This window comes from Mustelus asterias, chromosome 12, assembly GCF_964213995.1.
Source record: "Mustelus asterias chromosome 12, sMusAst1.hap1.1, whole genome shotgun sequence".
Classification (NCBI taxonomy): Eukaryota; Metazoa; Chordata; class Chondrichthyes; order Carcharhiniformes; family Triakidae; genus Mustelus; species Mustelus asterias.
Genome location: NC_135812.1, coordinates 102,646,779 through 102,668,454, shown reverse-complemented (window position 1 = coordinate 102,668,454; position 21,676 = coordinate 102,646,779). Strand labels below are relative to the sequence as shown.

The 21,676-nt window shown below is 45.6% G+C and overlaps 1 non-coding gene across 1 annotated transcript; it reads left to right on the top strand.

Annotated features, from left to right (window-relative positions):
* The first annotated feature begins 11,034 nt into the window (after positions 1–11,034).
* trnaf-gaa (transfer RNA phenylalanine (anticodon GAA)) lies at positions 11,035–11,107 on the top strand. Its single transcript has one exon. It is a non-coding gene; the product is annotated as a tRNA-Phe (tRNA).
* Positions 11,108–21,676: the final 10,569 nt, after the last annotated feature.

The following is a 21,676-nucleotide window of genomic DNA, read 5'->3' as shown; positions in this document are numbered from 1 at the left end:
ATTTCCAGTTTCCCTCAGGATGACCAGCTTATGAAGATCAAAAGGAAATAACTCGCTTTTTATACAATTCTTCACTTATTGTTTGTGTTTTAAGTACTCATGCAAGTCTGTTGTAGATTTTATAATGCATGGTACTTAACCGCTGTGGAGGTGCTGGAGCTTCCCGTTGTAAATACACCTGGCCTTTCAGGGGGTCCTAAAATATCAAGACAATGCACCTTCTTTGAAAAAAAGGCTGAACCCATAACTGCCAGCTGGAAAGAATGCCAACATTTGTCTGAGTTTGCCTAAATATGGTTACTCCCATGCACAAAAGGTAATTCACTCGTGTTTTGAAAAGGCATTTAATATAGTCATGTATTGTTACAATATGAATGAAACCAAAATGTCCTGCAACGATACACCTGATGTAGGTTCCTGGCCTCACCTCTGTCGCATGGCAACAGTCAGGTGTGAGGGGGAACTTCGTTAGTCATGGAGGGGCCAGAATTTTTAATCTGATCCTTAAAAGTTTTTTGGATCTTGCAAAGCCATGAATCGTGCAAGCACTGAACTTCAGTTGGGGAGGGAAGCCTTGTGGCATAGTTTGAAAGTTGCCTTTCATTACTTGTATTATACATTTTGGATCTCCTGTGGCTTTACTCACACTTAATGCTATTTACAGTGACACATCATGCCATGTAATAATTATATAGTTGATTTGTGATACTCTGCCAAAATTCTTTTTTTTCTTTTCAAATCTTGGTTCTTTCAGATATAAGAACAGGAATGGGTTGGGCCAATTTTCCCAGGCTTGCCTCTTGCTGCTTGCCCCTAGACTCCCAAATTTGCTCAGTGCTGTCTGAATTAGATCAGTACTGTCAGGTCTTGAAGACTAATTTTATATTTTATTTTCAGCAACTTGGTATCACAGATCAAATTTACATGGGCATAAGCAACCACTGCACTACCCACCAGTCACATCATTCAGTCCTTCCACTGGTCATTTTAATTCTCTCTTCACCCCTACATACGTAAAGTAAACACTGTTTTCCACTTCAAGGAGCAAATGGTGAACTCAGGTCTGTTGTATCATAACATATTCCAGATACCAAATCTTGTGGTATTTAGAAGAACATCTCAGGTTTTAACTTGATTCCTGTCTGATTCTTGCCTTTGAGTTTGACTTGTGGCAACAAATCTAATGCAGCAATGGTGGAAGTGCTTGCTCTCAAATGTTAAATTGAGATTGCATCTGCCTTTTGGAGCAGATAGAAAAAATAATCCTAGCACAATGTAATGAATGGGAAAGAATTGTCTGGTCAAAATTCCTGCTTGAACCAAAAACAGTCTAACTGATTATTTAGCTGCCTGTGAAAGCTTTGTGATAAATGTCTGTTGCTTACTAACAGGAGCTCTTCAAAGTAATTTATTCTATGCTTTGGGGCATCTGAGAACATAGATTATTAAATAAACCCCAAATTCTTTTCTGTTTCCGCTTTCCATTATGGTACTAGAAATAATGTTACCTTTCAAAATGCCAGCAGTATACTTGGGTTGAAGAGTTCGCATCAATATCTTGTTCTTCCAGAAGTATTGACATTGTGATGGAAAATTTTCTTATTAAATTATTGACGATTCATTATAAATGGTGTCTGCTGTTGAATAATTGTCTCTCTCGCACCTCACCTTTGCTTTCAAAGTAATGTTTTGTAATATTTATTCAGATCTGTATTTGGGTGACATTTGCTGGTGGGATTTTATGGTCCTGTCAATGGTGCATCTCTCTCTCACCCCCAGCGAGGAGTGCGTTCAACAGGAAACCTTGTTGACCGTGGCAGGACCACTGTCCTGCTGCTGCTAAATGCCACAAAGGGGAGGAAAATCCTATCCACTGAAACTCAGGTTTATGATCTCATTGAAAGCCCTTTTGTAACATAACTTCATTCATGCAGTTAGAATAGATGCATATACAAATTGCTTAACCATGCTCTTCGTGCTGTCAAGAGGATCATATACAACAATGTTATAACTACAGTGGTTGTTTAATACAATCTCTCGAAATTCAAAAATTCCAGTGACTGGAAGGATCGGCTTATGATGAAAGTGAGGAGGTGTGGGATAGAGGGAAAGTTGGCCGATTGGATAGGTAACTGGCTGTCTGATCGAAGACAGGGTGGTGGTGGATGGAAAATTTTCAGATTGGAGGCAGGTTGCTAGCGGAGTGCCACAGGGATCAGTGCTTGGTCCTCTGCTCTTTGTGATTTTTTTTATTAATGACTTGGAGGAGGGAGCAGAAGGGTGGATCAGTAAATTTGCTGATGACACCAAGATTGGTGGAGTAGTGGATCTCTAAAGGTTGCCACTCAAGTGGATAGAGCTGTGAAGAAGGCCTATAGTGTGTTAGCTTTTATTAACAGGGGGTTGGAGTTTAAGAGCCGTGGGGTTATACTGCAACTGTACAGGACCTTGGTGAGACCACATTTGGAATATTGTGTGCAGTTCTGGTCACCTCACTATAAGAAGGATGTGGAAGCGCTGCAAAGAGTGCAGAGGAGATTTACCAGGATGCTGCCTGGTTTGGAGGGTAGGTCTCATGAAGAAAGGTTGAGGGAGCGAGGGCTGTTCTCTCTGGAGCGGAGGAGGCTGAGGGGAGACTTAATAGAGGTTTATAAAATGATGAAGGGGATAGAGTGAACGTTCAAAGACTATTTCCTTGGGTGGATGGAGCTATTACAAGGGGGCATAACTATAGGGTTCGTGGTGGGAGATACAGGAAGGATATCAGAGGTAGGTTCTTTATGCAGAGAGTGGTTGGGGTGTGGAATGGACTGCCTGCAGTGATAGTGGAGTCAGACACTTTAGGAACATTTAAGCGGTTATTGGATAGGCACATGGAGCACACCAGGATGATAGGGAGTGGGATAGCTTGATCTTGGTTTCAGATAAAGCTCGGCACAACATTGTGGGCCGAAGGGCCTGTAATGTTCTATGATCACAAGATTGTGTTTTCAGACTTTCTGTAACAAGCTAAAAGCAACATTGACCAAGTAGGTATCTTATACACAACTGCAGAAGAGTTTCCTCATTTCATCCCATAACTGGGCACTTCATCTCTATAAAACAGTCCAAAACTATTCTCTGCTCCTGAAGGCAGACCCTTTTATTTTTACCTTATTTTCTAGCCCGGTAACTTCTAATCTGTGAACTGACTTTCAGTAGGGATTACCCTGGAGATTCTTAAAGTTCGGTGAACGTTCAAGCCCCATTTAAATTCTCATGATTTTAATCTCTTCAATCTGAGTGAGTTCACACCCACATTCTATGTAGTGAACAATGGAGACTTGACTGTCTACATTTTCTCACTCTTGAATTCTTATATCTGAGGTTCAGGAATCTCTTGGGATTAAAGTTTATTAGTCACCAGTAAGGCTGACATTAACACTGCAATGAAGTTACTGTGAAATTCCCTACTTTAAAAAAAAAACTTTCAGCTTATATCTGAGAGGTTTAGGGATCTCTTGGGATTAGGTTGCAGGTTTTCCTGCAATAGCTTCAAAGTTTATTTCTATGATGATATGTCTCGTGACACTTGTGTCCAAGTAGAAATGCTTATGAGCTTTATGAGCCCCAACTCCATTTTGTAGATGGTTTAAAGTCTAACCATTTACAAAATGTTTCATTCCTAGCACCTCCCTGAGAGATTTAGAGACTAGCAATCTATCCATGGTCAGTGAAGTTGCCCTGACTATTATTTACAGGTATGAATAGCTTGCACCTTTTCCCCAGTAAGGTAATCTGGGGCACCTTTTAAACTTTCTGGCAGAATTCACCCTGGTGGCACAGTGGTTAGCACTGCTGCCTCACAGTGCCAGAGACCGGGGTTCAGTTCTGACCTCGGGCCACTGTGTGGAGTTTGTACATTCTTCCCGTGTCCAAGTGGGTTTCCTCTGGGTGCTCCAGTCTCCTCCCACAGTACAAAGAAGTGTGGGCTAGGTTGATTGGTCATGCTAAATTGACCCTAGCGTCAGGGATTAGCAGGTTAATATGTGGGATTGCAGGAATCGGGCCTGGGTGGGATTGTGGTTCTTGCAGACTCAATGGGCTGAATGGCCTGCACTGGAGGGATTCTGTGAAAAGCAAAATACTGCAGATGCCAGAAATCTGAAATAAAAATAGAAAATGCTGGATAAACTCAGTTCTGGCAGCATCTGTGGAGAGAGAAACAGTTAACATCTTGAGTCCATATAACTTCAGAGCTATTGAGGGGTAGAAATGTGATTGATTATATAGGGGATGGAGAAGGTAAAGCAGAGTAGAAGGTCAGGGATAGGTCAGAGCTAAGGAGAGATTGACAAAAATGACACTGACATAAGACAAAGGAAGTGTTAATGGCAGCATTAAAGACTAAAGAAAATGCTGATAGTTCCCCTAACCTATTTGAATTTGTTACGACCAGCCCCAGGTGCGGTTCCCCAAAAGTTGTTGATATGGGTGAGACCTTTCAATTAGTCATTGTCTGGCTGGGATACCCCCAGATTGTAAAAACCTGGGTGAGGAGGGATGATTGGCTCCAAGTCTTTGTTCAACCTACCTGCTGGTAGCAACAAAAGTTTAACCTAACAAGGTTCCCCTTCCCTTGGGTAGCTTTTCCAGAGCCAACAGTTATGTTTAAAAAGGAACCAATTTAACCAGGTTTTCTTGAGTTAAGAGTAAATTTATTAACTAAAAAGGTAAAAAGAAATGGTAAAACATGTATCTACATTCATATGGATTAGAAGTAAGAATTTAGTGATATGGAACAGTCGTTGAGTTGTGAGGAGATGCTGACATGTTGCAGCTGCTGCAATTCATTTCAGTATAGTTGGCTTCTTCTGGTAAACAGTCCAAAGATGTGCAGGTTAGGTTGATTGGCCAGGTTAAAAATTGCCCCTTAGAGTTCTGAGATGCGTAGGTTAGCGGGATTAGCGGGTAAATATGTGGGGGTAGGGCCTGGGTGGGATTGTGGTCGGTGCAGACTCGATGGGCCGAATGGCCTCCTTCTGCACTGTAGGGTTTCTATGATTTAGTTCAGGTGTCCTGTAGTTTGGTAGAGATTTCCGTTCTTTTCCAGCTGCAATCTTTTTCCTGGCTTTTTTAAAGTCCAATGTTTACTTAAAGAATTCCAGGGTTTTTCTCCATCGTCATAACACTTCCCTTACAGAATGACATGAAATTCTCATTTCATCACAAAAAGGGAGAAAAAACTTACAAACACTCTCTCTCTCGCACACATTCATTCTCTTAGCAATGGTCAATTATATAAGGGGAGGTGGTGCCGTGGTGGTATTGTCACTGGACTAGTAATCAAGAAACCCAGAGTAATGCCCTGGGGATCCCTGGTTCAAATCCTGCCACTGCAGAGGGTGATTGAACTCAATAAGAATCTGGAATTAAAAGACTAATGACCATGAAACTATTGTCCTAAAAACCCATCTGGTTCACTAATGTCTTTTAGGGAAGGAAATCTGCCATCCTTACCCGGTCTGGCCTACAAGTGACAGCAATGTGGTTGACTGTTACTAAAAGAGAAAATGCTGGAAAATCTCAGCAGGTCTGGCAGCATCTTTAGAAATCATAGAAACCCTACAGTGCAGAAGGAGGCCATTCGGCCCATCGAGTCTGCACCGACCACAATCCCACCCAGGCCCTACCCCCACATATTTTACCCGCTAATCCCTCTAACCTACACATCCCAGGACTCTAAGGGGCAATTTTTTAACCTGGCCAATCAACCTAACCCACACATCTTTGGACTGTGGGAGGAAACCGGAACACCCGGAGGAAACCCACGCAGACACGAGGAGAATGTGCAAACTCCACACAGACAGTGACCCGAGCCGGGAATCGAACCCGGGACCCTAGAGCTGTGAAGCAGCAGTGCTAACCACTGTGCTACCGTGCCGCCCCTGTGAGGAGAGAAAAGAGCTGACATATCAAGTCCAGATGACCCTTTGTCAAAGCTCCAATGACTGTTAACTGCCCCTTCAAGGGGCAAGGACAATTAGGGATGGGCAATAAATTCTGACCCAGCCAGCAACACCCATATGCGATGAACAAATTTTTAAAAAATCTCTTCTCAGTCCCTATCTGGGCTTTAATTTAAGTAATTCTGTTTGTTTTTTCAGGAATGTGGGTGATTTTTAAGTGGTACGGTGTGGAGAAACAAACTAGTGTTTTGAGTTTTAAACCTTTCCAGAAAAGTTAACCAATTGTGGTTGGTATAGAGACGGTTGTCTCTCTGTACCCATTTTGGACGTAGATCTCAGAGCAGTTGAGAGTCAGTAACAATCCTGAGGGTTTCTTTCTCTGTTGTGGAAAACCGTTTCTGATGCTTGGTAGGCTTTTTAGAGAAGTACCTGATTGGTGTCTCTATCCCAGACTCCCACCCCCATATCACTCGCATCAGAGGCTACTTCACATGCTTGGTTAAAATCCGGGGCTGCAAGCACAGGTTTGCCTGTTAAAATGTCCTCCAGCTTTTCAAAAGCTGTCTGGCATTTCTCAGTCCATACTACCTTTGTTTCTTTCTGTAGTAGGTCTGTCAGCAGGGCAACTGCTGTGCTAAGGTTCGCGACAACCTTGTGGTAGAATCCACACATCTCCAAAAACCTCATGATTTCTCGTTTTGTGATAGGAATGGGGAATTGGGCTAGGGCTTGTAACTTGGCAGTCATGGGCAGTATCTATCCCTGATCTATGTTGAGTGTGAGGAAGGTCACTTTAGCCTTAGCGAACTCGCATTTTGCGAGATTGACCACTAGGTCAGCTGACTACTCTCTGGAAGGGGCTTCCAGTTGCTCTACGTGGGTTTCCCAGGTGTTGCTGTACACGAGGATGTTGTCCAGGTACTCTATGCAATTGGTAGTTCATCAGCCTTTGGAAAGTAGCCGGGGCATTTTGGCATCCAAAGGGCATAACCCAACACTGGTATAACTTGTCTGGAGTAACAAAGATGGTCGGTACTCCTTGAGCAAATCTACCTTTGTGATGCAGGTGGCTTTACCTACCCTATCAATGCAGTCTTCCAGATGTGGTATTAGGTAGTCAAGCTAGTCTGGGTCCTGCATTAACTTTCTGGTGGTCAACGCAGAACCTTGTGGAGCCATCCAGCTTGGACAGGAGCACAACTGGGGAACTCCAGCTACTTTTGCTTAGCTCTATTAGTTGGTGCTTCAGAGTGTAGTTAATCTCCTCCTGGACCTGGGCCGGCTTTGCTGGGCCTCGATGGTGTCTTTTGGGAGAAGCCACTCCCATATATACATCATGTAGGGCTAGGGTGGTGCAGTCAGACTTATCTTTGCACAAGCCTTTAAAAGCAGTGAGCATCCTTGTCAAGTCTGCTCGCTGTTGTGTTTCTAGGTGGGAGAACGAGGAGTCTACATTGACTAGTATTTCTGTATTGGCTAGCTAGGTAGTCGGGGGTTCAACGTGTGTCTCCCCCATGTCTGCGTCCAGTTCATCCCCACTGTCACCCTCCTCCTCCTGGTCGGTGGTAATGGGACAGACTGTTACTTGCTTGTCCCCTACCCGGTTGTGATATTGCTTTATGACATGACACAGCCTTTGCTTTTCTCTCCTGATCTGGGATCTTGATTAGATAGTTCACTTCCCCAAGCTTCTTTGCTCCTCTGTACGGGCCATTGAACAGGGTTTGTAAGGATTCACCTGGTATTGGTAGGAACAACTAATCCATAATCTCCTGGTTGAGAGGTTCAGACCTTGGCATGTTTGTCTGCCTATTTTGCTATAGCTGCCCAGGAGATTTTCGAGCTCTCATGAGCCACTCCTGGAACACAGTTACATACTCTAACATGGCGAGTTTCTCCTTCTGTCTAAAAACCTCTCCTAGATCGTTTTCAGAGGCTCTCACACTTGGTGCCTTAACCCAAACAGAAATCCGGTGGACTCATTGAGTGAGACCCTGGTTGCAAACAGAAGGAAACTCATCCTTTATTTCAGTTATGGGGGAACTTGTACCTGTTCGTTGTTTTAAGGGTTTGGTGGTACCGTTCGAACGCCCCCTACGACGGCAGGCGATAGCTGGCACCTTCAGCTGGGTCACACCCAGGTTACCTCCTGGAATATCTTGGACAAACAATTTCAGCCTTGATCCACTAGATCTCATTGGGCAGACCACACCTGGTGAAGAATTGGGTCTGTTTCTTCACCACTGTTTTGGCAGCTATGGTTCTCAGAGGAACGGCCTCTGGGAAAAAGGAAGCCATATCTGCAATGGTCAGGATATACCTGCGCCGCACCCCCCCAAACCCTTTGTTTTGGGCAGGGACATCACATAGTCCACTAACACCTTGCTGAATGGTTCCCCAAAAGCAGGCACAGGAACTACAGCTGTAGATTGTATTGCCAGTTGGGGTTTCTCCCACATGTGACAGGTTCTGCAAAATCTCACTCTATCCCTGTAGTTAGTAGAAATGCTGAGCAATATGTGGTCGGGTTCTGAGTTTACTGACGTGTCCAGCCATTGGAATTCCGTGGGCTAGCCGCAGGATTTCCCTACAGTCCCTCGGCGGCACCACTACCTGGGGATCACCCTCCACTCCTCATTTACAGCTCTGTGAGGGGGTGGGGCGGTGGGGTCTCCATTTCCTCATCATCATTTCATTTCTAATGTAGTAGCAATCGGGGACTGCCTCAGCCTCAGTGGGTGCAGCCTGAGCTAATGCTTTTAATAGTGGGTCAGTAAGTAGTCTCACAACACCAGGTTAAAGTCCAACAGGTTTATTTGGTAGCACGAGCTACCATGAAAGCACAATGCTCCGAAATCTCGTGCTACCAAATAAACCTGTTGGACTTTAACCTGGTGTTGTGAGATTCCATACTGTGCCTACCCCAGTCCAATACCAGCAACTCCACATCAACAGTGGGTCAGCTTGCTGGGTAGTTACTAAGGAAGATATATTTATGACCTCCTCAGGGTCTCTAGACTCCTGAAAAAGTTTTAGATAATCAGACCAGAGGGTCTTCTGTCTGCGGTGCCACCTCAACTTCTTCTGGCGGAGCTTGTCTGGCCACAGACCAGGTGACCACACAGTCAGGGAAAATGCCAGACACTTCTGCAGTGCACAACTGCCTCTCCCGCAGTCTCCTTGACCTCAGGGGGCTTATCTGAGATCACACTAGGGATACTATTGCTCCCACCAGATCATTTGCCCGAGCAGGTTGACATCAGCTACGGGCAACCTGGAAACAACGCCCACGGTTACTGGCCCTGATGCAAGGTTGCACTCCAGATGCCACCGATATAGGGGAATGGGCATGTACCCTCCTTCAATCCCCTTTACCAACACCTTGGCACTTCTACTTCCCAGCAGTAGAGTCTGGTTGGCCCCCATATCCCTTGGTATTACTAAAGACCCACTCGCCTCACCCTATGGAAATGTGGTCACCTTTCCTTTGGATAAAAAGTCCCGGTATCTCTGAGTGATTTGTCTAATCTCAGTCGCACTCTCCGGAGTGCCCCTATGGGAATTCGCAGCTGCAATCAGAGCCATGGCCTGGTAGCGATGCCCTCAGACTGATTCCCAATCTTCGCCTGGGGTGTATGAGCTCCAATAAACCCCATGTGGCTTTTCCCGTACCTTCCAGCAATTGCCTTGAATGTGCCCTATCTTTCATAGAGGTTTACAGCATGGAAACAGGCCTTTCGGCCCAACTTGTCCATGCCGCCCTTTTTTTTAAACCCCTAAGCTAATCCCAATTGCCTGCATTTGGCCCATATCCTTCTATACCCATCTTACCCATTTAACTGTCTAAATGCTTTTTAAAAGACAAAATTGTACCTGCCTCTACTACTACCTCTGGCAGCTTGTTCCAGACACTCACCACCTTCTGTGTGAAAAAATTGCCCCTCTGGACGATTTTGTATCTCTCCCCTCTCATCTTAAACCTATGCCCTCTAGTTTTAGACTCCCCTACCTTTGGGGAAAGATATTGACTATCTAGCTGATCTGTGCCCCTCATTATTTTATAGACCTCTATAAGATCACCCCTCAGCCTTCTACACTCCAGAGAAAAAAGTCCCAGTCTATCCAACCTCTCCTTATAATTCAAACCATCAAGTCCCGGTAGCATCCTAGTAACTCTCTTCTGCACTCTGTCTAGTTTAATAATATCCTTTCAATAATAGGGTGACCAGAACTGTACACAGTATTCCAAGTGTGGCCTTACCAATGTCTTGTACAACTTCAACAAGACGTCCCAACTCCTGCATTCAATGTTCTGACCGATGAAACCAAGCATGCCGAATGCCTTCTTCACCACTCTGTCCACTGTGACTCCACTTTCAAGGAGCTATGAACATGTACCCCTAGATCTCTTTGTTCTGTAACTCTCCCCAATGCCCTACCATGAACTGAGTAATTTAACTTTCAGCAGTTAAAACACACAGGCTTCTTGGCCTCACTTTTAATTTCCGCAACACCCGTTCTGTCCTGAGGAGGGCCTCAGAATTTCCTTTTCTCCCATGGGTGCTCAGTTTCCTATCAGTCTCCACCTCTATCCCTTGGGGGTTGACTCAGGGAGGGTGTCTTCTGGAACATTGGTCTGTGGCTCAGCTCATAGTTACCGACCAGTGTGGCTGCCTGTCTGGCCTCTGAGACCTCTGCTCCTTTAGATGTGTTCATATTGGAAGGGGTATGGTGACTTTAATCTCCTCAAAGAGAATTATTTTGGGGAGGTTTATTTTAAATGACTTCTATTTCAAAGTGCCCGCACCCACTGGTCAAAAGCAAACCTCTCAAATTTCAGGTACATCCAGCCAGGCCATTTCCTGAGGATATGGAAAGTTGGACAGTATTCCTTTGGCACTAACTGATAAAGTACTCAGTATAACCCCTTTCACTGGTCATAGTCAGTGAAACTTTCCCCAGGCAACAGGGAATATATGTCGTGGGCGTTCCTTGAAAGTTTACTTTGCAATAATAGGGGCCATTGTTGGATTGGCCATTTTAACAGATGTTTTATCCGTTCAAAAGAGATAAAGCCAAAATACAAGCCGAAATAGCTCAGTTGGGAGAACGTGAGACTGAAGATCTAAAGGTCCCTGGTTCAATCCTGGGTTTTGGCATGAGCCCACCTGATAGCTTTCTCTGCGAATTGGCGCTGCATTTTGGGGTGGCACGGTGGCACAGTGGTTAGCACTGCTGCCTCACAGCACCGGGGATCCGGGTTCAATTCCTGGCTTGGGTCACTGTCAGTGTGGAGTTTGCACATTCTCCCTGTGTCTGCGTAGGTCCCCTCCGGGAGCTCCAGTTTCCTCCCACAGTTCTAAGATGTGTGGGTTAGGTTGATTGGCCATGCTAAATTGACCTTTAGTATCAGGGGGATTAGCAGGGTAAATATGTGGGATTACGGGAATAGGGCCTGGGTGGGATTATAATCGGTGCAAACACGATGGGCCGAATGGCCTCCTTCTGCACTGTAGGGATTCTATGATAATTCCTCAGCCATTCTGTATTTAAGTAATAAAGAAAGCTTCCACCTCTGCTTCATCAAACCTCGCAATTAACTGGGCTGCCTCAACCCTTAAGTCTGAGCCAGTGGTGTCCCCCAGAGGCACAGCAGAATTCCTGCCCCTCAGCTCCAGCTTGAAACTTCCTTTTCTTTTCTCGTTCCTGAAATTCTCATTTCTGCTGCTCCAATATTAGACTTTGAGATACAGGAACAGAATTAGGCCATTTGGCCCATCGAGTCTGCTCTGCCATTCGGTCATGGCCGATACTTTAACCTCTCTACCGCTATGCTATCTATTTGCTCAATTTCCACCTGCAGACGGTGGGCTGCCCCTTTTCTGGCTTTGGGCTGAAGTTCTAATTCTATGGGCCCGATTTTACCATTTTGATTCTAAGTGCTGAATCTGGGAGTGTTCCAGATCCGACTTGTAAACCTGTTCTCGGGCGCCCCCATACGCACTCAGCCTAAAAAGAAAAGTCGCGAATCTGAATCACGCTGTGGGCGGGGCTTATCGCGGCCGAAACGCTGCAACTCCAATCGGAGCCTTCAACTGCGCATGCACAGTAAAATAAATTTGAAAAACGCTCCCCTGCCAAATTGCTCCTGGGCCCGATAATGCCTCCTCCTGGCCCCCAGAGACATTGTCCCACCACCACAACATAACTGTCCCCCTTATCCCCCCACCCCACTGCTACCCAGACCGATAGCGGCCCCCTGCCTCCCTTCTCCCCAACTGATTGCACGCGGAGTGGCAGTGGACCCTCCCTTCCCCCTCCACCAGAGAATGATCTGACCCGCCTCCCTCCTCCCCCCCACCAGAAAGCCATCTGACCCACCTCCCTCCTCCTTCCCCCTACCAGAGAACGATCTGACCCGCCTCCCTCCCCCCCCACCAGAGATCCATCTGACCCGCCTCCCTCCCCCCCCACCAGAGATCCATCTGACCCACCTCCCTCCCCCCCTGCCAGAGATCCATCTGACCCACCTCCCTCCCCCCCACCACCAGAGAATGATCTGTCCTGCCTCCCTCCCCACCCCACAACTGATCTGAGTTCGAGAGCCACTGGAAGCTCTGAACTTACCTCTTCAGAAGCTGGAGCGCCTGAAACAGACCTTTGCCGAGCGGGCCTGTTTCATGCTGAATCTGGACAGGCGAATGTAGTGGTAAAGGGGGAAATGCCGGTAAGTGTGCAGCCCATTAAGTCAATTTAAATGCATGCAAATGCATTTAAATTGATGTCACGCCTGTTTTGGACGCGATGCCGATTGTGGCCATTTTGGGCGCTTGGTAGAGGGGGAACGGGCGCAGATCACGCTACTCGCCTCACGCCCGACTTTACCAAGTTTTCGTGCCCAAAAACGGGTTCAACTTGTTGGTAAAATCGGGCCCTATGTGTCTCACTGCCTCTTTTAACTATTCGAGAGACAGAACTTTTAACTCCTCAGAAGTAACACTCTTTGGTTCTCCTAGTAAAGGGCTGGGATCAAACGTGGAGATTTAAAAAAAAGATTTCACAGTACAGGCTCAAGGGCCTTTTTGCAGTTACCTCAAATCCATTTGAAGCGACAATTCACTTTCCCCACTCGTTTCACCTCTGTGAACAAATTCTGGACAACAGGACCTCACTTTGTTAACCCTCTGTGGGAACAATATTCACACGATGGGCCCGATTTTACCATTTGGAGTCTAAGGGCTGGATCTGGGCGTAATGCAGATCCGAGCCCGGAATCCTCTTTGCAGCGCGCCCATACGCTTTTTGCTGGTTCCAGTCCGATCCGCGCAGTGGGCGGGGCTTAGCGCTGCCGGAACGATCGGAGCTCTGAAGCAGCGTGCCCGGGCGCGAAAGAAAAAAACAGCAGAGAGAGCGGTGGTGGGGGGGTGGGGGTGGGGGGGGGGGTGCGGGAGGATGGACTTGGGAGAATCTTGCAAACTGAACATAATGTAGCATCTTCTTTGTGCTGCCTAATTATCTATGGGGAAGGTAATTAAACTACAGTGTCCTAGTGAGCAATTAGTGACCTGTATGATACATTTGTGATCTGTAACTGGATTGTTGATGTCCCTGTAGCCGTGAGCCAGGTGCTCAAATGTTCAGAGTCCTGTGGTGAACTTGGGAGAATTGTCCCCGTGGTGGAACTTGGTTGGAAATAAGATTCAAGGAGATTACTAAATCTGGGAAACCAACCATAGTGAAAAGAAGTTTGTTTTGGCAACTCTTCTCTCACATTCCATGGCAGATGTGCCCCTACTTATGAATGTGATTTGCATGGGCAACATTGGGTGCAGCTACTCTGCCTCTGGAGCAGCCTTGCATCCTTTCTTTCATCTTGTTTTCATCTGAACATTGCACAGAATTAGAGGAATCCCCTTTGGAAGATAATGTCAAAATTATAATCGCAGGAGCTAAAAACCTGACAGTCAAAAATCTGGGAAAATATTTCAAAATATGCATGGGGGGATATGTATTTTGAAATATTTTCCCAAATTTTTGACTGTCAGGTTTTTAGTTGCTGCGATTGTAATTTTGACATTATCTTCCAAAGGGAATTTCTCACCAATCTCACCAACTTCCTAGACATGCTTCCCAATTTGTTACAGCCAGACCCAGGTGGGGTTTCCAAAAAGTTATTGAGCCGAATTGTCACTGTCTGGCGAGGATACCCTCAAATCATCACAAGCTGCCTGACAGCGCCAGGGACTCGGGTTCAATCCCAGCTTAGGGTGACTGCGGAGTCTGCAGGTCCTCTGCGTGGGTTTCCTCCCACAATCCAAAGATGCGCAGATTAGGTGGATGATAAATTGTCCTTTGGTGACCCAAGATGTTTAGGTTAGATGGATTAGCCATGGGAAATGTGTTGGGTTGCAGGGATAAGGTTGGGAAAGGACCTGAGTAAGATACTGTGTCAAAAAGGTGGGTGCAGACTCGATGGGCCAAACGGCCTCATTCTGCACTGTAGGGGTCCTATGGTTCACTTGCCATAAAATGGATAAACTAAAGATTTCAATTTCGAGGATTTCACTGCTGTGTAGATAGGATAAATGTGTGAAATAGGATTTCTGCTACAGATGAGACAGTTCATCTGTATTAATGTCTGTGACCACCCTGTCCACTGCTGTTAGATACAAACAGCATTTACAGTGCACACAATGAGGAATAGTTAAGTTTGAAGCAAATAGTAACTTTTTCTGCAGCTTGTTTACAATTGTGTGGAGGAAACTGTGAAACAAAGTACAAACAATGAGTTGGAAGCGATTGGCTACACACCCTTCAACTTCTTTTCCTCTGACGCTGCCCTTCCCTGCGGCCTCCACTCAGCCTAAGATCACGACCACAAAGCCATGAATGCAAGCATACACCTTCCCATTCCCCAAGGTGCTGCGTATTGTTGTCACGACTACATGACACAGCTGGAGCAGGGTGGATACGTGGCTACTATGAGAGTCAAGGTCCCTCCTTGGTCCGAGTTCCACGAGCTGCAAGTGTTCAGAGTGTAGATAGAGAGAAACCATTTCCTCCGGGTGGCAAGTCTAAAACAAGAATCTGTAACTTTAAAATTAGAACTGGGCTTCCAGGGAGATTGATATGTTTTTGCTATATTTTTCCTTTATTCTTTCATGGGATGTTAGCGTCACTGGCAAGGCCAGTATTTGTTGCCTATCCTTAATTGCCCTTGAACTGAGCATTTCGGAGGGCAGTTAAGAGTCATATGGGTCTGGAGTCACATGTAGGCCAGACCGGGTAAGGACGGCAGATTTAACATTAGTGAACCCCAGACGGATTCTTAGCAAAAATTGAAGATTATCATCATTACTGAGACTAGCTTTCGATTCCAGATTTATTAACTGAATCCAAATTCCACCAGCTGCTATGGTGAAATTTGAAGCCATGTTTCCAGAATGTCAGGCTGAGCCTCTGGCCTAGTAACATTAGCACTAGATTACCGTCTCCCCTAAAGAGTTAGGAAAGATTATAAAGGGATAGGGAAACAAGATGGGCAAATGCAGTTAAGATACAGCTTCAATGGGCTCAACAGTTTATTACTGTCCCTGTCCTTATGTTTCTAGGACGAATAATCATAGAATTCTACAGTGTAGAAGGAGGCCATTCAGCCCATCGGGCCTGCACCGACCACAATCCCACCCAGGCCTTATCCCCATAACCCCATGCATTCACCCTAGCTAGTCCCCCTGACACAAAAGGGCAATTTAGCATGACCAATCCATCTACCCCACACATCTTTGGACTGTGGGAGGAAACCGGAGCACCCGGAGGAAACCCACGCAGACACAGGGAGAATGTGCAAATTCCACACAGACAGTGACCCAAACCAGGAATTGAACCCGGGTCCCTGGCGCTGTGAGGCAGCAGTGCTAACCACTGTGCTACCGTGCCACCCCTTTATGGAGCTTTTCCCCATAGAGTCTGTTAATTAGCTGGCAGTGATTGACTAGAAGAGTGATATTTTAACTTTCACTGGAATGGTTAACATTATGCCACAGAAAGCTGTGGGTACAAGTTGTACTTCAGAGATTTAAGCACAACATCTAGGTTGATACGCCAGTGCGGTTCAGAGGTAGTCCTGCACTGTCGAAGGTGCTATTTCTCAGGTAAAATGTTAAGATAAGCCACTGCTGGATTCTCAGTTAGACATAGAAGATCCCATAGCCGTCTGAAGAAGAGCAGGGAGTTCTCCCCAGTGTCCCTCAGCCGACGTCACTACAATGGGGTAGATTGTTACAATCACATTGTTGTGTGTAGAAGCTTACTGTGTGCCAACTGGCTCCCATATTCCCAGGTTACAACACTGGGAATAACAACACATCAAAAGTAGTTCATGGATGTTGTGAGATGTCCTGAGTTTGTGGAAAGTGTGATATAAATGCATTCAAGAATGTGAAGAATGCAAGAACTACATTTTTAATTGAAATCAAAGCTCATATATTAATGCCAACAGGTAATTTAATGGAGAATCAGTTTACAATCTTCCACATGACAGTTTAGAGGGCATCCATTAACGCCCTGACCAAGTTGACATCTTTGCTGAACCATGGTTAACTGACCCCATCTTTGCCCCCTCGGAGGTTCTTTAGTGCTTAAATTGTCCAGGGAAATTTGATCTCTATGTGGTTTAGTTTTAAGACTCTGTTTATGTGTTATAGAAATATTGGAGATGGGAAAGAAAAACTGACCATCAAAAATTGAGGATTAAAGAGCTTTCGCTTTCTAATTGGCTGTGGAAGGCCATGCCCTGTGATGACAGAGATGGTAGACCACCAATGGGGAGATTGCATGGGTGGGGGTGGTGGGAAGGGGTTGGCTGTTGACGGCAGAAGGTCATGTGATGAAACCTCCAGGAATATATCTGACCAGAGTTGGCAGCAAATATTCCTGATGGGATGAGTGCCGGCCATTCATTAGCTAGTCACAAGTGAGTTGGATGATATTTTGGGGAAATAAACAGTTGCATGACAATCCATAATGCTACTTACGTTGCCAAATGAAGAAGCAGAACTCTCATTTTGATCTTTAGATTTACTTTGGAACTGTTGTTCACTGCAGAAGACGAATAAAACGAGGAGGCAGAAAGACTCCTTCCTACAAAGCTACAACTGTTGGAGATGGGTTCAGTATTTTATTTACTGGTAAACAGGTAAAAAAAATGCAGTAAAAATACTGAACATTTTTTTACATAACGTAAAGTTAAAAGTGTTAACAATTACAGATTAGCCATGATAGTGTTGATAAAGCACCGGCCTCATGGGTCACAAATCAGATGCAAACAGGAAGTACACTCTGCGTGACTTTGCATGTGGTTACAGCAGAGGAAGGGCCTGAGCAAATAAGCTATAGCACCTAGCCCACATGGTTGAATGGGAGCAGCTTTTACACTTGTCTTAATATTATTGATGCAACCCAAAGTTCCAAAGAAGAGTCATACGGATTTGAAATGTTAACTCTGTTTCTCTCTCCACAGACACTGGCAGACCGACTGAGTTTTCTTTTCAGATCTCCAGCATCTGCAGTATACAGGGCAGCACGGTGGCACAGTGGTTAGCACTGCTGCCTCACAGCGCCAGGGACCCAAGTCCAATCCCTGACTTGTGTCACTGTCTGTGTGGGGTTTGCACGTCCTCTCCGTGTCTGAGTGGGTTTCCTCCGGGTGCTCCGGTTTCCTCCCACAATCCGAAAGACGTTCTGGTTAGGTGCATTGCCCGTGCTAAATTCTCCCTCGGTGTACCCGAACAGGCGCCAGAGTGTGGCGACTAGGGGAATTTCACAGTACCTTCATTGCCGTGTTAATGTTAGCCTACTTGTGACACTAATAAATAAACTTAAACTTAAAAACTTTAACTTCTGTTGCTTTTATTCTGTACACTGCGAGGCAGTTTCCCGGGCTGGAGGACCTCAAACCAGGGGTCATGGTTTCAGGAGAAGGCTGTCAGCTATTTAGGACTGAGATGAGGTTTCTTCACTCAGGGCTGGGGATCATTTGAATTCCAGAGAAGTGTAGATGCTCAGTCAACGAGAAAATTCAAGACGTTCGTTGCAGACTAAGGAAATTACAGAATAACAGAACAGAGCAGGAATGAAGAGTTGAGGTGAAAAGTCAGCTACGATCTTTTTGAATGAGAGGGCAGGCTGGAGAGGTGGTATGGACAACTACAGGCGGCATGGTGGTTAGCACTGCTGCCTCACAGCGCCAAGGACCCGGGTTCAATTCCGACCTTGGGTCACTGTCTGTGTGGAGTTTGCATATTCTCCCCATGTCTGCTTGGGCTTCCTCCGGGTGCTCCAGTTTCCTCCCACAGTCCAAAGATGTGCGGGTTAGGTGGATTGGCCATGCTAAATTGCCTCTATGTGTCAGGGGATTAGCAGGGTAAATATGTGGGATTATGGGAACAGGGCTTGGATGGGATTGCTGTTGGTGTAGGCGCAATGGGCCGAATGGCATCTTTCTGCACTGTCGGGATTCTATGCTCCTTTCTCTTAGTTTCTTAAGTTTTATTTTTATTAGAAGCCTGTTGAAGGAGATTATTTTAAAATGATGATTGCTGCACTTTTGCAATGCATGGTACAAGCTCTTGAGCTCAATTGCATTAGGAAATTGTGATTCTGGACATTGAATACACAGTGGAGGAAATGAAGCCTTTGAGCTCAGTGCGACCTGCCACCATCTTCCTTATCGTGGCAGTGCTGGGTTCCAGTGACTGGTGACCAAGGACTTATAACAACAATAGTTTGTTCACTACTCTGAGCAGTTCTCCCATGCTTCAACTCTGCTCGCGCTCCAGGGAGAATTGCCACGCTTCCTTCACGTGACACTTTAGTTAGCCGCATGTCATCAATTGACCACTCGGTCCAGACTTATTGACTGACCTGTCACTATCCCCCTTATTACAAGACGCCCGACGGTAAAGTTTACATTCCCATGAAATCTCGCAAAGGGAAAAATCGCGATTGACAAACGCAACTACAGGAGGCACGGTGGTTAGCACTGCTGCCTCACAGCGCCAGGGACCCAGGTTCAATTCCGGCCTCGGGTCACATGTCATTCGTGGGACATGGGCGTTACTGGCTGGCCAGCATTTATTGCCCATCCCTAGTTGCCCTTGGAGGGTGGTTGAAAGTCAACCACATTGCTGTGGCTCTGGAGTCACATGTAGGCCAGACCGGGTCAGGACAGCAAATTTCCTTCCCTAAAGGACATTAGTGACCCAGATGGGTTTTTCCGATAATCAACAATGGTTTCATGGTCATCAGTAGATTCTTAATTCCAGATATTTTTTATTGAATTCAAATTCCACCAGCTGCCGTGGTGGGATTCGAACCTGGATCTCCAGAAGAGATGCTGAATTTCTGGATTAATAGTCCAGTGATATTTACCACTAGGCCATCGCCTCCCCTCAATTAGATAGGTTCCAGCAAGTCAAGACACCACTAGATTGCCTGTAAAAACAAGTTCCTGTACAATAAATTATGCTAGGAGAACCTTTGAGCTCAATGTTGTAACAAGATAATCCAACTACCAACTCATATAGCATTGAAAATTATTTAAAGAGACAATCCTCATTTAAGAAAAACATGCATCGCCTCACAACTGGCCGGCAAGTTTCTGATATAAAGAGACATTTGCTGTTTGTAATATATATAAATGATTTGGAGGAAAATGTAACTGGATTGATTAGTAAGTTTGTGGACGACACAAAGGTTGGTGGATTTGCGGATAGCGTTGAGGACCATCAGAGGATACAGCAGGATGTAGATCGGTTGGAGACTTGGGCGGAGAGATGGCAGATGGAGTTTAATCCAGACAAATGTGAGGTAATGCATTTTGGAAGGTCTAATACAGATAGGAAATATACAGTAAATGGCAGAACCCTTAGGAGTATTGATAGGCAAAGGGATCTGGGTGTACAGGTACACAGGTCACTGAAAGTGGCAATGCAGGTGGAGAAGGTAGTCAAGAAGGCATACGGCATGCTTGCCTTCATCAGCCGGGGTATTGAGTTTAAAAATTGGCAAGTCATGTTGACGCTTTATAGAACATTAGTGAGGCCGCACTTGGAATATAGTGTTCAATTCTGGTCGCCACACTACCAGAAGGATGTAAAGGCTTTGGAGAGGGTACAGAAAAGATTTACCAGGATGTTGCCTGGTATGGAGGGCATTAGCTATAAGGAGAGGTTGGAGAAACTTGGTTTGTTCTCACTGGAGCGACGGAGGTTGAGGGGAGACCTCTTAGAAGTCTACAAGATTATGAGGGGCATAGATAGAGTGGATAGTCTGAAGCTTTTTCCCAGGATGGAAGAGTTAATTACTAGGGGGCATAGGTTTAAGGTGCGAGGGGCAACTTTTAAAAGAGATGTACGAGGCAGAGTTTTTACACAGAGAGTGATGGGTGCCTGGAACTCGTTGCCGGGGGAGGTAGTGGAAGCAGGTACGGTAGTGACTTTTAAGGGGCGTCTTGACAAGTACATGAATGAGATGGGAATAGAGGGATATGGTCCCCGGAAGTGTAGGGGGTTTTAGTTAAGTCGTGCAGCATGGTCGGTGCAGGCTTGGAGGGCCGAAGGGCCTGTTCCTGTGCTGTAATTTTCTTTGTTCTTTGTAAATCTGTGTATATTTCTGGATTGAACAGAGCCCTGTATTGCAGCTCTAGACCGAGAGATTTGGGACATTCCCAGGTTAATCTCTCTGGGCTGCTACCATTCCAGGCCCCGCTTTAAACCCCTGTCAGAAAGGGACTGGAGAAAGAGAATTAAAATGGAAAGAAGCTGCTTCCAGACTTTGACATCATCTTTCCTTTAAAACATATCACAGTCTCTGCCCGTCTAATGGAATACATTTCATTTCGAATCATAGAATCCCTGCTGTGCAGAAGGAGACCATTCGGCCCATCGAGTCTGCACCAACTCTCTAATAGAGTAATCCAGCCAGGCCTGATCCCTGTGTATTTATCCCGCGAATCCCTCTAATTTTGGGACACTAAGAGGCAATTTAACATGGCCAATCCACATAACCTGCACATTTTTGGATTGTGGAAGGAAACCAGAGCACTCAGAGGAAACCCACGCAGACACGGGGAGAATCTGCAAACTCCACACAGACAGTGACCCAAGCCGGGAATTGAACCCAGATCCCTGGCGCTATGAGACAGCAGTGCTAACCACTGTGCTACCGTGCCACCCTAGAGAATAAAATGTCTTTAATGAGAGAGAGGAAAGAAAACGGGACCAATTGCTCAGTTGCAAAAGGCAGGTCTTTACAGTAGCACTAAATTATACACAATACACTGGTCATAGAGTCAAATTAAAATAAATGGCAGCTCGGAGCTGATAACGTTCAGGATTCAGTTACAGAATAGAGAACTACTCTGGTTCCTGGCACTAGTGTGTTTCTGATTACATCATCTTTCCCACATTTGATGAGTCAGTCTCGGACGGTTTTTCTAATTTGAACACATCGCATTCTCCTTGCTGCACAGTGAATACATTGTTCTGAGCCCAGAGGCCGGAGTCTCCATGGAGAAGGTACTCAATGGGTAGCAGAGGGAAACCATCCCTGTGCTTGAGTGGAAAGGGCTGCATAACGTATTAGCAATGAGGTTCTGAGTGGATACTGAATGACTGTCTTGGATTGATGTCATTTATCTGTGAGCTGAAAGGCTGTGGATTCAAGTT